Raw genomic sequence first — 9,089 nt, 5'->3', positions numbered from 1 at the left:
TGGGAGGAGTTAGCACTATCCATGACGCCACTGGGAGAGGACAAATGGAAGCTCCATGTTTGGACCTCTCCGGACCCTGCCCCCCTGCGTCTCTTCCCTTGACTGATTTCAATCCGTATCCTTTCACAGTGATAAACTGTAACCATGAGTATAAAAGCATTCAGTGAGTTCTGTGAGTCTTTCTAGCAAATAATCAGACCTGAGGGTGGTCCTGGGGACCCCTGAACTCTGCAGTTGGTGTCATAAGTGAGAGTAGTCTTGAAGACTGTTGCCTAATTTTACAAAGGGGGTACACAGATGGGGCATGCTAACATGTTAATAGTAAATGCAAGAATAATGGTCATAGCACCCTCAGCATGGAGATGTTTCTGGAAGAAACATCATGGTGGCTGCCCAAGGAGAATCACAAGCTCCGTTCAAACTTGTATTGGTTGGTGATGGACAAACTACATTCATGAAACGTCACCGACTGGTGACTGGAGAAGAACGTAGCCATGTTCGAGGTTGAGGTCCATTCTCTTGTGTTCCACACCAGCAGAGGACCTATTAAGGTCAATGTATGGGATATATTGAGCTGGTCAGGAGAAATTTGGTGGATGGAGAGGTGGCTATTATATCCAAACCCAATGTAGAATTTTAATGTTTGATGTAACATAGAGAGCTTACAGGAATGTGCCTAACTGGCATAGAGATCTGGTACAAGTATGTGAAAACAACCTCATTATGTTGTGTGGCAACAAGGTGGATATTAAGGACAAGAAAGTTAAGGCAAAATCCATCATCTTCCATAAAAGAAGAATTTTCAGTACTATGACAGTTCTGCTAAGAGTAACTACAACTCTGAAGAGCCTTTCCTTTGGCTTGTTCAAAAACTAATTGGATCACAGGGAACTATATTCAATATCCTGTAATAAACCATAATGGAAAAGAACTGAATTACTTTACTATACAGCAGAAACTAACACAACATTGTAAATCAACCATACCTCAATTAAAAAAACAACAACAACTAATTGGAGCCCTTAACTTGGAGTTCATTGCCATGCCTGTTCTTGCCCCACCAGAGGTTGTCATGGACCGAGCCTTGGCAGTGTAATATGAGGCTGGCAGAGCAGGGTCCCCGCAGAGTGCCCTGAAACCCCATCTCCACATGTATCAGACACCTTTATCCTTTTGTGGCTGATGTGTAATTTTATGGTGTCCATGCCAACTGCAGGTCTACTGCTCTCATAATGCACATGCCTCCTTCAAATAAGAACTTCATCTTCGGGGCTTCCCTGGTGGCGCAGTGGTTGGGAGTCTGCCTGCTAATGCAGGGGACACGGGTTCGAGCCCTGGTCTGGGAGGATCCCACATGCCGCGGAGCGGCTGGGCCCGTGAGCCACGACTGCTGAGCCTGCGCGTCTGGAGCCTGTGCTCCGCAACAAGAGGCCGCGATAGTGAGAGGCCCGCGCACCGCGATGAAGAGTGGCCCCCGCTTGCCACAACTAGAGAAAGCCCTCACACAGAAATGAAGATGCAACACAGCAAAAATAAATAAATTAATTAATAAAAACTCCTACCCCCAACATCTTCTTTAAAAAAAAAAAAAAAAAAAAAAAGAACTTCATCTTCATTTTCAAGTGTCTATAGGGAGATGTCTGGAGTCAAATATTCATTTGCATTACCATGAGAAATATCAACTTTTCATCTGCCCACTAAAGGAAGAGCTGCCAGATTCTTTAAATATAATTTCAATTGTTGTACAACTTTAAATGGATGATAAAAAATGTCAATTGCTTACCTGTACTAACAAAGTTTCTCTTTGATGGTGACTATCAAGCATTTTGTTTATCATTAAAAAGTCTAGATCAGGAATTGTGTGTGGCCATTGCAATCATAAAACCTCATGTAAAAGTTATGTTGATAAAAGCTAACTGTGTACTAGATTGGTTAAAGACCACCAATCCCTCACATGCTAGTATTCACTTTGCAATGTGTCACTGCACTTTGTTCCTCCCATCCAAGGGTGGGTCTACTTCTCTACCCTCCTATCCCAGAGTCTGGACTAGCCTTGTGATCTGCTTTGGCCAATAGAAGTGGGTGGAAGTGACTTGAGACTCCCACAGTTAGCTCAGGAAGCTTGAGGCTTCTGCCTTGATTCTCTGAGAAGGTTCTGGTTGCCATATAAAGAAGTCCACTTAGCCTACTAGAACACGAGAAGCCATGGAGGAGAGGAGACCTGAGGAGTCCTAGTCCACAGCTAGATATGTGAGTCAGGCCATCGGAACCTTCCAGCCCAGCTGATCCTCCCTCTTGAGTGAGTCCAGTCAAAACTGGCAAGAGGAAGTACCCAGCCAACCAAATCATGACAAATCAAAATATTGTTGTTTTCAGCCACTATTCCTTGGGGTGGCTTGTTACACAGCAAAGGCTAATTAAAACGCAAGCTCACCTTATCATTAAAAATTGAAAAGATATAATAGGAGGGGGAAGAAGTGGGTGGGTGTAGAGAGGAAACAAAATTGGCCCTACCTTGATAATTACTGAAGCTGGGGATTATCTACTCATCTATTTTTGTATATGTTTGAAATTTTCCATAGTAAAAGTAAAAAATAAAAGGGAGGGTTGGAAAGATTTCATTAGAAAAATGTATATACATACTTGATATTCAACACACTTAATTTTTTTACATAATACACAGAAATGATTACATAATACACAGAAATACTTTTTTTTTTTTCCAGCAGGCCACATTTTGACTCTCCAAATACTCTCCAGTTCTCCCCTGAATGTCTTAGAGATACTATATAAAATTTCTGGGTGTGTCATGAGGTGAACAAGGCCTAAGAGCCCGGCCTGACCCCCACCTCCAAAACCGGCTCCCAAGGCACCTGGCGCCCCCAGCCGGCCCGGCTCCAGCGGGGCAGGAGCCCCCAGCCCCCCAGCCCCGGGGTGGGAAGGGGACGATAAGAACTGCGGCCTCCCGGCCAGGCTGCTCAGCCCTCCTTCCCTCCTTCCTGCCGCGTCAGGTCAAGACTGCCCCGGACAGCCTGCCGGACCTGCCCGACGGCTGGGGCTCCGGCTCGGGGTGAGGGGGGGGATGGAGGGGGGCGGATGGAGCTGAGAGGGGCTGGAAAAGGCGGGCCAGCCTGAATTACAACCCTCCAAGCCCTCCAGGGAGGGACCAGAAGCCCCGTTCACCAATCGGGCCCCCCCACCCCCGCAGTCCATCCTTGCAAGGGGACAAGCGCGCTGCCCTGGGGCTAAGGGTCGCCCGGGGGCTCGCAGGCTTCGAGAATTGGGGGACCTCTGCCCCTCTGAGTCACACTCTCCGGGATCCTCCGGCTCCGATCCACTCCGAAGTGAAGGGGTGCATCACGGGAGGCCGGGTGGCGGCAGCCAGCACAGTCCGCAGCGGGGCTCCGGGCAGTCGCGGAGGTGGGGCGGCTTGGGCCCCGCGGGGGGCACCACCGGAGGCCGCCTAGAACCGGATTTCAACTGCCTTGTTGATCCCGTCCCCCCTTCCTTAAAGAATGACTGCGAGTTCTCTGGCCTCGAAGCCACCCTCTCAGGAAGCGCTTGCCTTGCAAGGACGCCCAGAACCCGCAGGGAGGCGAGGGAGGGTGGGGGGGAAGGGAGGAAGGTGGTGAGGGGGGAAGGGAGGGAGGAAGGAGGGGGGAGGGAGGGAGGGAGGGAGGGGGAGGGAGGAAGCGGAGGGGGAGGGGTGGGGGAGAGAGGGAGGGAGGAAGAGGAACGAATTGCATTGGCCCATCGCCTCCGCAACGGAAGACGCTGACACCCTCGGTCCGGCCCACTCCCCGGGGGCCCAGCGTTCCCGATCCCCACGCCAGGCTGCAAACTAATGAGCACACAGCCCCGCAGACTAGAACATAAACAAGGATATTTTATTACTTTTTTTTTTGCACACTAATTAATAACGAAAAAAAAAAAGCAAGCGGAATCCAAATATCCTCTCAGTTGCCATTGAGTTATATAAGAAGGAGGAATTAAGGCTAGTTGGCGTTAAAGACTTCCTCCAATGCCACGCTCCAAATCCAAGCCCCTGCACCGGCCTTAAATCAAAAGGGAAAGCAGGCACCAGCCGCCAAGCACAGAAAGTGGGGCAGATTTCTGCCAGCAGCTAACATGATAGCCTGCTTCTGGGGGACGACTGTCACAGGTCACAGAACTGGGCCCAGCTAAAAGTCACCAGCCCTGCACAGCTCCTGGTACACCCATTCGCTATTTTGCAGGGATGGGCTCCAGACAGCTTCCTTTGTAAGGTGCTCCCACCCCCGCCCCCTGGCCAGAGTTGCTGGCGCAGGGAGCAGACATCGGCCCCAAGGTACTGGGCCACCAAGCGTCCCCTTGCCCAGGAATTTAGGACTGGGATGGAGAAAAATAAAACAGTGTTTATGAAGAGCCAGAAAGCCATTCTGTGTAAGTAGCGGGGCTGTGGGATACTGTAGGCCTGAGAAGGCAAGCTCTGTGGGGGGACAAAAGGCGGAGGAGGAGAGAGAGAGAGAGAATAAAGAGATGCTGGAATAGAGAGGGGCAGGCCACAGCAGTTCTGCCTCTGCGTGTATTCCCTGCTGCCTTCCAGGCCTTTCGGAGGCCCACTGCAGCACCCTCCCATCTTCCAGAGCAAAAATCTCTGTCTTCTGATTCATCAGACACCTATGACCTATAACCTTCTTCGGAGGTTCAGTAAGCTTGAAACTTCTGGTACTTGTACTCAACGGAGTTCTAAATAATATGCCCTCAAATCAAACGCTCTTTCTCCCTTTACTTTTTAAACAAATAGATTTTATTTTCTAGAGCAGTTTTGGGTTCACAGCAAACTTGAGAGGAAGGTGCAGAGATTTCTCATATCGCCCCTGCCCCGACACATGCAGAGCCCCCTCCATAATCAACATGCCCCATAGAGTGGTACGTTTGTTGCAATTGATGAACCTACACTGACACATCATCATCACCCGAAGTCCATAGTTTACATTATGGTTCACTCTTGGTGTTGTATGGGTTTGGACAAATGTCTAATGACACGTATCCAATATTTCAGGGTAGTGCCACTGCCCTAAAAATCCTCTGTGCTCATCTTATTCATCCCTCCCCCACCTCCAGCAACCACTGATCCTTTTACTGTGTCCGTAGTTTTGTGCTTTCCAGAATATCATATAGTTGGAATCATGCAGTATGTAAGCCTTTTCAGACTGGTTTCTTTCACTTAGTAATGTATTTTACTTTTATGGTAAAAGTTTCCTGCTTACATTTTCCTAACCCTTCTCTCCTTTAGCGTACACAGTCTATAATACCTTACAGTTGAGGAAAGCAGTTTATTCCAGGCCTACAAACCAATTGGAATCAAATGTTTTTCCTTTGGGAAAAGGGAAACTCACACTTCCTGCATACTGGAAACCAGAAATTCCAGCGTTTCCAGTTTCAGCCGCAGTCCACGCTTTCTAAAGCGTTCTCTGACCATCTTCCAGAGCAGGGATGTTACAATCCAGGGACGCATGCTCAGAATCGTGGCTGCATCACCCAGGGATGGGCATGACCTGAGGCCTTGGCATCTACGGAACCATCCTGAAGGCTGCCTCTCCTCACCCAGGCAGCGTGGTCCCACCTGCAATATGCAGAGCCCGGTTATGCTCTACTTGGAGGCAAAACCATGGGGGCCTGTTTCAGGATTTGCAAATACTCATCCCCCCTTACTTCTCTGGAGGTCATGATCATGGTGCTACTGGCAGGTGTTTCCCTCACTTCATCCCCACACTGTCTCCGCATCAGCCAGAATCGTAACAACAAAAATAGCAATTGACATTTACCGACTGCTAATTATATGCCAGGCACCTTGCTAAGCCCTTTTTATGTATGTATTTAATCCTCACAACCTTATGAGGTAGGTAACAGTAGTATCCCCCATTTTATAACTGAGGAAGCTGAGGTACAGAAAGATTAAGTTACATGCTCAAGGTCACACAGACTCAAAGTAGCCTAACCAGGATTTAAGTCCAGACAGTCTAGTTTCAGAGTTCAGCTGTTAACCACTACACTGTGATGGGGAAGATATTGGTTACACACTGCTGCTTAACAAATTAGTCTGAAACTTGGCGGCTTAAAACAATGGACAGGGGGGCTTCCCTGGTGGCGCAGTGGTTGAGAGTCCGCCTGCTGATGCAGGGGACACGGGTTCGTGCCCCGGTCCGGGAAGATCCCACATGCCACGGAGTGGCTGGGCCTGTGAGCCATGGCCACTGGGCTTGCACGTCCGGAGCCTGTGCTCCGCAACGGGAGAGGCCACAACAGTGAGAGGCCCGCGTACCGCAAAAAAAAAAAAAAAAAAGGACAGTTATTATCACACATAATTTCTGAGGGTTGGGAATCTGGGTGCTTAGGGGAGGCTATAGTCAAGCTGTCGGCCAAGACTGTGGTCTCCCAAGACTTGACTGGGCCTAGAGGATCTGCTTCAGGGTTCATTCACATGGCTGTTGGCAGGAGGCCTCAGTGCCTTGCCACGTGGGGCCTCTCTATAGGGCTGCTCCAGACAAGCTTTCCCACAGCATAGAGAGGGAGAGAGAGATTGAGAGATGAGCCACTCTGCCTTTTATGACCTAGTCTCCTGGTCACCCATCATCACTCCTGCCTTATTCTACTAAGTCCAACCCACACTCAACAGGAGAGGATTACACAAAGGCGTGAACATCAGGAAGCAGAGATCACCAGAGGCCATCTTGGAGGCTGGCTACCACAGGTGTGAAGGGGAGCTAAACAGAAAAAGACCCTCGGAAAAACCTAAAACCTGCTCTGCTTCAGAACCCATGGGCCACAGAGCAGGAATCTGGCTGTGTTCCACCTACCAGAAGCAAGAGACAAGCTGGCTGAGAGGTCCCCATGTGGTAGTGTATTGGTTAGCTACAGATGTATAACAAAACTTAGCTTAAAACAACAATGAGCACTTATTATCTCATGGTGTCTGTGGGTCAGGAGTCTGGGAGTAGTTCTGACTCAGGTTCTCTCATGAGGTCCAGCCTGGGCTGCAGTCTCCGGGGATTTGACTTCCAAGATGGCTGACTCACGTGGCTGGCTGTTGACAAGCGGTCCCTGTTCCTCACACCTCTCCATAGGGCTGCGAGAGTGTCCTCACAAACGGCATCTGGCTCTCCCCAGGACTGAATCAAGAGACAGCAAGGCAAAAGCTACAGTGTCTCTTATGGCCCTCAGAAGTCACACACTGTTACTTCTGTGGTATCCTATTGGCTAGACAGGCCAGCCCTATTCATTGCGGGAGGGATGTACACAAGAGAGTGAACACTCAGAGGTGAGGATCATTGGGGCCATCTTTGAGGCTCCTGCCACAGGTGGTCTCTGGGGTGGATAGCTAGGGCTCTGCACTCATACTCTGGCCTCTGTGAACTATCCCTCTGGGCTATTCTCTTTCCTAAGCTCTGATTCTGTGCTTGCTTTACCAGTTAGGATTAGGTGTGGCTGGTAAAACAGAAAATAAATAAGTGGCTTAAACAAGATATAAGATGAATGGATAAAGAAGATGTGGTACATATATATAATGGAATACTACTCAGCCATAAAAAGGAATGAAATTGGGTCATTTATAGAGATGTGGATGGACCTAGAGTCTGTCATACAGAGTGAAGTAAGTCAGAAAGAGAAAAACAAATATATATTAATGCATATATGTGGAATCTAGAAAAATGGTACAGATGAACCTATTTGCAGGGCAGGAATAGAGACGAAGATGTAGAGGATGGATGTGTGGACACGGGGGGGAAGGGGAGGGTGGGATGAATTGGGAGATTAGGTTTGACATAAATACACTACCATGTGTAAAATAGATAGCTAGTGAGAACCTGCTGTATAGCACAGGGATCTCAGCTCTATGCCCTGTGATGACTTAGATGGGTGGGATGGGGGTGGGAAGCGAGGTCCAAGAGGGAGGGGGTATAAGTATATATATAGCTGATTCACTTCATTGTACAGCAGAAACTAACACAACATTGTAAAGCAATTATACTCCAATAAAAAAACCCAAAAAACCAAAAAATAAGTCTATTTCTCTTTCATTTGAAAGAAGTCCAGAGATAAGCAGACCAAGGCTGATATAGTGGCTCCACAGGCATCTGGGACCCAGGTTCTTTCTATCTTTCTACTCCTTTATCCTTAGGGCATGGCTTCCATCCTTCAGGTCACAAAATGGTTGCTGGAAGTCTATCATCACACCCACATTCCAGGCAGGAAGTAGAGGAAGGGCAAGGGACAAAAGACCTCTCCTAGAAATCTCACAACCAACTTCCACTTACATCTCAATGGTCACCCTTAGATGCAGTCATTTTCTATCGGGCACATCGCTACCCCCAATAATATAGGGGTACTGTTGGTAACGGGGAAGGGAAGAAAGGGGACTGGGTACACATGTCTACCACTTTTGCTAAGTGAGCTTTCCAAACAATAATTTGGTTTCCCAGATTCCTTTATTCAGAGCAGGGGGGCTCTTAATGGGGAATATGGGTATTTCTGATCCATGTAAACTTGTGTTCAGAGTAAAGGAACATGTCCTTCTTTAAATCGGTACAGTGGCACCCAGCTTACATATCAGTTTGGGGCCTTTGGATATTCCAAGACAGTGCTTGAATTGATTTTCAGGGGCTAGGAATCTTTTTCAGGTTGGCAGTCCTGGAGCCGGGAGTCCAGGCCCTCAGGAGTGCCAGCCAGCTGGTTCTCTTGGATCTGGCCACCTTCCCAGGGCACTGCCACAGAGCAGGGCATCCCCAGTGCTTGCAGGGTTGCCAACCTCTATCCCTACCTCTATCCTCGGGATTCTCTACCCCTTCCCGCCCACTCTGAGGGATGCCTCTCCCCTCCTGTTCCTTGTCACCCAGCAGGACCTCTTCGATCAACCCAGGCTTTCCCTAAAGACTGGAAAGAGGACTTGCCTTGAGCAGCTCAGTTTTTTTTGCTTGTTTGGTTTTGCTTTGTTTTGTTTTGATTGAAGTATAGTTGATTTACAATGTTGTGTTAGTTTCTGGGGTACAGCAAAGTGCTTCACTTATATTTATATATATATATTCTTTTTCATATTCTTTTCCATT

General features: G+C 48.3%; 1 pseudogene across 1 annotated transcript; it reads left to right on the top strand.

The window, feature by feature from the left end:
* Window positions 1-356: 356 nt before the first annotated feature.
* LOC308609432 (GTP-binding nuclear protein Ran-like) lies at window positions 357-3,074 on the top strand (annotated as a pseudogene). Its single transcript has 3 exons — window positions 357-882; window positions 1,020-1,092; window positions 2,870-3,074. The product of its transcript is annotated as a GTP-binding nuclear protein Ran-like (transcript).
* Window positions 3,075-9,089: the final 6,015 nt, after the last annotated feature.

Source organism: Mesoplodon bidens (assembly GCF_964165515.1).
Source record: "Mesoplodon bidens genome assembly, chromosome: X".
Lineage (NCBI taxonomy): Eukaryota > Metazoa > Chordata > Mammalia > Artiodactyla > Ziphiidae > Mesoplodon > Mesoplodon bidens.
This window is presented reverse-complemented; position numbering and strand designations above follow the sequence as displayed.